This window comes from Aphis gossypii, chromosome 1 (genome assembly GCF_020184175.1).
Source record: "Aphis gossypii isolate Hap1 chromosome 1, ASM2018417v2, whole genome shotgun sequence".
Lineage (NCBI taxonomy): Eukaryota > Metazoa > Arthropoda > Insecta > Hemiptera > Aphididae > Aphis > Aphis gossypii.
The window spans coordinates 13,321,434-13,328,420 of record NC_065530.1 but is presented as its reverse complement, the minus strand read 5'-3'; positions in this window follow the sequence as shown (position 1 = coordinate 13,328,420).

The following is a 6,987-nucleotide window of genomic DNA, read 5'->3' as shown; positions in this document are numbered from 1 at the left end:
CATTATGTATCATCAGCATATTTATTTAAAGTTGTAACAATTTTTGAACACATCACACATATATTGATGACTGATAGTTGTGTATTGATTTGAAAAAAATGGAATAGAAACACCCGGTTACAAATCGAAAACCAAGTTACCACCTTATGATTTGGTGAACAAACAAGAAATCACGTTGGTATTCAGCTTATAATTGTATTCGATTATAAAGGTCTAGGTATTTCTAGTAATAATTTAATCAGTGGGTATAGTTAATGTTGTGGAAAAATTATTTATATCATTGTGGTTTTTCTTAGGTATTTTCTTTAATTTGTTACTAATATATTTGCAAGTAATTTACTGAGGAAATATTAACTGCTGGCTAAGAGGCTATGGGGACCTGTTCCGTGTAAAAGTCTACTCATTAGGTATTTTGAAAAGTTAAAACTTCCAATAACCAGTTATCTATATACTTAGTAAAAAATGTTTTAAAACTAAAAGTTATCCCTGAAAAGTCGACAGCTAAACCAACGTTAATCGACCCAGTGGCAAGGCAATACGCGTTCGACGTAATACGAATTTCTAGCCGGTTAAATATAGAAAACCGAGAAGAAAAAACTATATAAAATAAATTAAATATTTTTCAAATCCATTTTGCTAACGCGTCTCATCAGCACTATTCGTCTGCAGGCCCTGCAAAAAGCTACGCCGCGACTACGGTCTACGGCGTTGACGAATAACCGAATATACGCTTAACTTTAAGTACTCTCGCGTGCAATACATACATAACTTAAGGACAAATACGGATGTAGAAAAATACCAACATCGGCGAAAAGGGAACGAAGAAAATGTCGACTTAAACGAAGACGTATCATCTACCCAAGGCCGTAGCCAGGGGGGTTAGGGTTTAAACCCCCCGAAATTTTTTTTGAAATAAGACTGAATAGTTAGAATTTCATGTTTTATTACATAATATAACATATTTATACATTAACCCCCCCCCCCCCCTAAATATTTTTCTGGATACGGCCTTGCATCTACCCTAACGATGTATGGGGAGTGTACACCGAATATAGACATGATGTCCGACGCGGTGATAATCATATAACTATTATTATGACACTCGCAGGTCCGGATTAACAACACTATCGTAGGTCCTAACCCCTGCAGGGCCATTGTCAAGTATTTAAATTAATAAGAAACCTTATTAGGAGAAAAAGTGTGGAATCTCTGTGTTTTTTTTTTTTAAAAAGAAAAATAGGCGTTTACAGTATAAAAATCAAATCTAAACGTTTATAACTTTTTTTATGATAACAGTTTTAGCAAACCCTTAAAACAATTCATTTTACTCCAAAATATATATAATTAAATCGTCAAAAACTATAAAACAAAACCACCATGTATTATACCATTTTGCGTTTTACAATAAAATCATAAACACAATTTTTTGTAAGTCCTAGGTACAGTGCCTATGCGCTAATACGATCCTAGATACACAGGACCCGTGCGATATGCCAATTATACCTCTTTTACGTCTTAGAATTCCGTCGGCCGTGTCGCGTTGCCGGTTTTCAAAGTCTAAGCGAGATTATCCCCCTCAAGCCTACTTTTTCCAATAAAAGACGATAACGCTAAAATCTATTTTATTAGTTGAAACAATTATTTTTTTGGATAATTTAATAAGAGTCAAACGGTTTTTTAGAATCACCGTGATTTGTAAATTATAATGTATTATACCTATGGTTATAATTGTTGTATGTTTTTTTTTTTTATTATTTTAACGAATTCATACTATATGTGTGCGGGATTTATTGTATTTTTATAAGATGTACCCCAATTTTTTCTTACGTATTTGTAAAATACCGAATGATTGTAATGTGTAAAATCTTATTTCTAAATTTGTATGTATAACTAAACCAGGTAAAATGCTTACTTTATTTATAATTACAAAACAGTTTGAACCCTGTTTTGAGTACCCATACAAAATTATAAATAATAAGGTTGAATCTGTTGAGCAATCAAATTAAAATATTTACTTGATGGTCCTCAACAGTTTCAACAAGATATACAACTAGATTATATGAACAACTAGTTTCAGATGTCATTCGGAACTAAACTTGTTATCCGTTTTCAAAAACTTTTTGTCCACATACGATTTTAGCTGTAAAAAAAAAAATAATAACAATAAATTAACAAATTAAAGTAAATTACATTAATTAGATTTTACCAGTAAGACTATTCGGTTAAAGTGATTCGGCTCTTTTAAATTAATATTCTAATGCTTCTTCATAATATGCGGACTTGCGAATTTCGTGTCAAATATAATCGATCCAAGCTTTGACCGAACTAGTAGACATCAGCAACATTGTAAGACCTAAAAATTGTGTACAGCTAGACTTATATAATACATTCAATGTATAAAAATAAAATAATACCAAATCAATAGAAATGAATTACATTCCTTATTTTGACTGATAAATTTAATGTTTCTTAAATTAAGCTCTGTACGATACCATTACTTCCTAGATCTTGATTTATAAGCGTGATACTACTTATTTCAAAACCGTGGCTTTGTAACTGATTTTTATTAAATTTGAATGTAACATTAGAAGGTACACAACACATGCGAAGAAATTCTCTCGACTGGTATTTTTGCCTCTCATCTCTGGTCTACCCTAGAAAAAAGACCTATTGCCGACATTGATTTTTCTGCCGATTCTTGTGATTTACGACGCGCAATACATCTCCTACAAGACCTACACAATAATATATCTATACGACCGTCGTATTTGAAGCTACATAACATCGTGTTCGGCCATCATCGTGATAATATAACAACAATTAACACAACGATTGACCAACAACACACAAATATAATTTATAATAAATGGCAACAAAATATGCTGGCTAAATAAAATATTTATTATTAATTTTCATTTAACATGGCTATAAAGAACTAATAAACTGCAGTTTATTTCTAGACTATCGTTTCTATTGTTACAATTCTGTTCGAGAAAAAATAAAACATTTAAATAACTAATACATCAGTTTTAATATTCATGAATAATATTTACGTCTCTTCGATTATTATTTTTTTTTTATTTATAATTTTTAAATGTTTTCGTCAACTCTTTTTTTAACCAATCATAATATTGTTCAAGTATAATTTGTTCTTTTTATATTCCATACAAATCATTACACCGATTCATAAAGATGCACACATCAACAATGAATGTAATTTTCAATTAACGACTTTTGCTATTTTTCAGAACATGGATCCGAAATTGTCAACTATAATATTATTATGTACCTACCTACCTCAATATTACGCGACAGCTAATTAAACGTACATTTTAAAAAAAAGTATCGCGAGTCCACGTGACGGTAAGAAATTACTTTTATATGTAAGTCTCTGTGAACACGGCCAACTCAAACTATAGGCACCTCATCCAAGTAAGTCAATTTTATGTATTTTGTAAGTATAATATGTGTAAGTATAGATATACTATGTATAGACTTATTAAATTATTTTTAGTATTAATTTGTTGTAGTTGTAATGTAGTAGGTATATAATAATATAATATAGTATATTATAAGTGTTTTAATTACTTACACTTCTTGAATAAATTTATAGATAGAGGATCAACCGTAGTCATGGTAGATGAAATCTCGGTTACTGGAGGATTTTGGTGAAAAAAATAAAAATAAAAATTGTGGAGCATCATCTCCGTAATAATCGTACAGCGGCTACAGCGTACAACTACTTATAACTCTATAAGATTATTATTTTATTTTATTGTCATACCCTTATGCATTACCATTCATAACGTCTTCGTCATCTAACACATTAATTATCGTTGGCCGATAACACACACATCTTAACGATTTTTCGATTTTTCGATATTTTGTTGTATAAGATTACAAATTCCAGTTCGTAATACAGTGAAGATTGAATGGATATTGAATTAAATCGAATATGATCAACTGATCAGTCTGCGCTCTACGTACCTATATTACATTACGTTATACATTTAAACATCATTTTGTAATTTGTAATTTTGTAATTTTTTCCTAACCTAACCTAACCTAACTGTAATACTCTTGTACTAGTGTACCTACTACAATATTGTACACTTAATTTTATTTAATGACGTAGTCCGACGTCTCGTTGTTGGTCTTGTTGGTTGGTTGATGACACACAGGTTAGTTGAAATTAAATAGACTGGTGTTTGTATGATATAAAAGTATATTATATATTATATAAGATTTAAAAAATTTAAAAAAACTTAAATAAAACATTAATAAGACATATTTTGTAGACAGAGGTTACGTTCTTGCCCGAGAACTACGATGTGCAGTAAGCTAGTATAGTAGTATGAAATAATTCTGACTTAGGTACTAACTAATAGCTATATAACCTAACCTAACCTAACGGGGGGTGATGTAGGTGATATATCACCCTTAGAATTTTTTTTTTATAATATAATGAATTATAATTTAAAAGATACCTATAAATGTTTTTTTTGTTTTACAAATGAAAAATATCTATATGACCCCCCACAGAGTAGTCCTAGTTACGCCACTAATTCATACTATCGTATGTACTCGTGACGTGATCTTAGAAATGCAACGGGATTGCAGGTTTACAAAATTACACGCGTAGAAGTGTTCACGTAAAAATAAGAATATTAATCTAACGAAACTCGCAATAACACAAATTAATATCAATAGACCAAAAAGGTGACAAGGACAACCAAAGTACAAGGTTTCGCAATTGCTGAATGCGCATAAACAAAGTAAACCGTAATATGGTTTACTACATAACTATACTAAACTCGTCGTCTAGGAAATTTTCAATTTTCTCGGTGTTTGGAGATGTTCGAAATCAAACGATGCAGGTTTTTTGGTTTTTTTTTTATTATTTATTAAGACCAATATAATTGTGTATATTTATATCATTTGTTTTGATTTTTTTCAATAAATTTTTGTCGATTAAAAAAATAAAAAATTGTTCACATAAAACATTTTATTTTTTTTTTCGTATTATCGAGTACTACCATATTACCAAATTATATCATGAAATAGTAAATAAAATCTTATCTCTCTCTATATATATACAAACGAATGTGTCCTTCTAATTCATAATCAACACAGAGTTGTACCTATTACTTATTAGAGTTATCGATTTGAAATTTTGAGGATAGATTAATATTATAATTTTACCGTGCACTAAGAAAGGATTTTTCAAAATTTTGATTTTAAGGGATGGAAATCGACATAAATAAATCTTTGTATTTAAATTGAATTTATAAATATTGTCTGTTTATAATACCTAATAAACTACCTATAAAATAATAATTGCTGTCGGCTGATAACGTTTGGTGTACCTACGCATAGATAATAGAAGAATTATTATTCTAATTTATAATTATTACTCTTCTATTATCTATGGGTGTACGTGTTTGGGGGAAATGTCAATTATAATTTAAAAATGTTATAATGTTATCTTATCGCCGTAAATTATTTTATGTATTTTTCATATTATTATCGAAGTATATTTTAATCAATTTCGTATTTTCGTCTTATCGCGTTGTACAATATAAATCGAAATACTTTTATTTTTATCATAGAAAAATGATTTTAAAAATATAGGTAAATTATTTTTCAAAACCACTCACTGCGATGTAACATTCTTAATTATTAAAATCTCGCCACTGATCGTATTTATATTTTACGATATGAACATGAATCGTGAACACTGAAATTTTATATGATACAGACTACTGCCGCGGCGTGCACAAAGGACACGGCGAGAGGATTGTGAGTCATAATTTATCATTTACGGTGGATAGATCTCCTCCCTCACATAGATCGATAGCTATATTATATAAAATTCTCCGGTCACAGTGTTTGTGGCCTAAATCTGATTTTTATGAAATATTTTTTGTATGATTGTTGGGTATGAGAATAGGTCGCAAAGTATTTTTCACCCTTCAACCACCACCCTCGTTAAATGCTAAAACAGGGATTTTGAGATTAACGATGGTAATTTTTATTTATAAATTGTTGCTATTGGTTTTTAATAATAATACAAATTAGTTGTAATAATTAAGTGGCGAATGCGTCAACACATAAGTCAGGTTGTTTACCAACTATATAAAAAACCACGAGATTGCACATTATTATTGTATCTAATCCGATTAATTCATTGTAGTTGGATCAAGTAAAAGAAAAAAAAAATGATAAAACTTTGAAGCTTAAGGTTTAGAAATTATAAACTTACGTATAGGTACACCACTCGCGCAGAGTCCGCAATACACCACAGGTGGATAATGCCTGATAATATACTGATCGCATAATCATACGAGTCACTGCAACGCCAAAGGGAATGGCTATAATAATATAACCTGATTAATTCACTGACTGATAAACGTAGAGCCCGAACAATGATAGATCGAGGCTTGCAATTTACACTGTACATTCGTACAACCAAGTTAGTATGCAACAAGTTAGTAGCTAGGGGGGGCTTAGGGTTCAGACCGTCTCCCCCCAAAAAAAAAATTGTAATATTTTATTATTATATTACTATAATTTCATATTTAACATATTTATACTCAAAATCCCCCCCCCCCCCCAAAAAAAAATTGCCGGCTCCAGCCTTGGTGTGCAATAAGAAAGTATTTTAAAGTGGTGCTTGCTCGATTTTTTTGACATTTAAAATGATCAATGAAAATGATTAAGTTTTGAACACCATTAAATCGAATATTAAATAACAAATCAAACAGAGTTTGAATTGTATTGTAGAGTTGATATTTTTAATGGACAACGAAGTGCACGCGCGGGGTCAGCTAATACTATAATGAAAAAATCAAATGTGTTAATTTTTTTCTTATAACGGTATTGTGTATGATAATACAATCTAAATATTGATAATATTATGTCTCAATAATATTATACTATATTATTATTTACGCGTAGTCCGGCGCATTGTATAGACAAAATAGATAC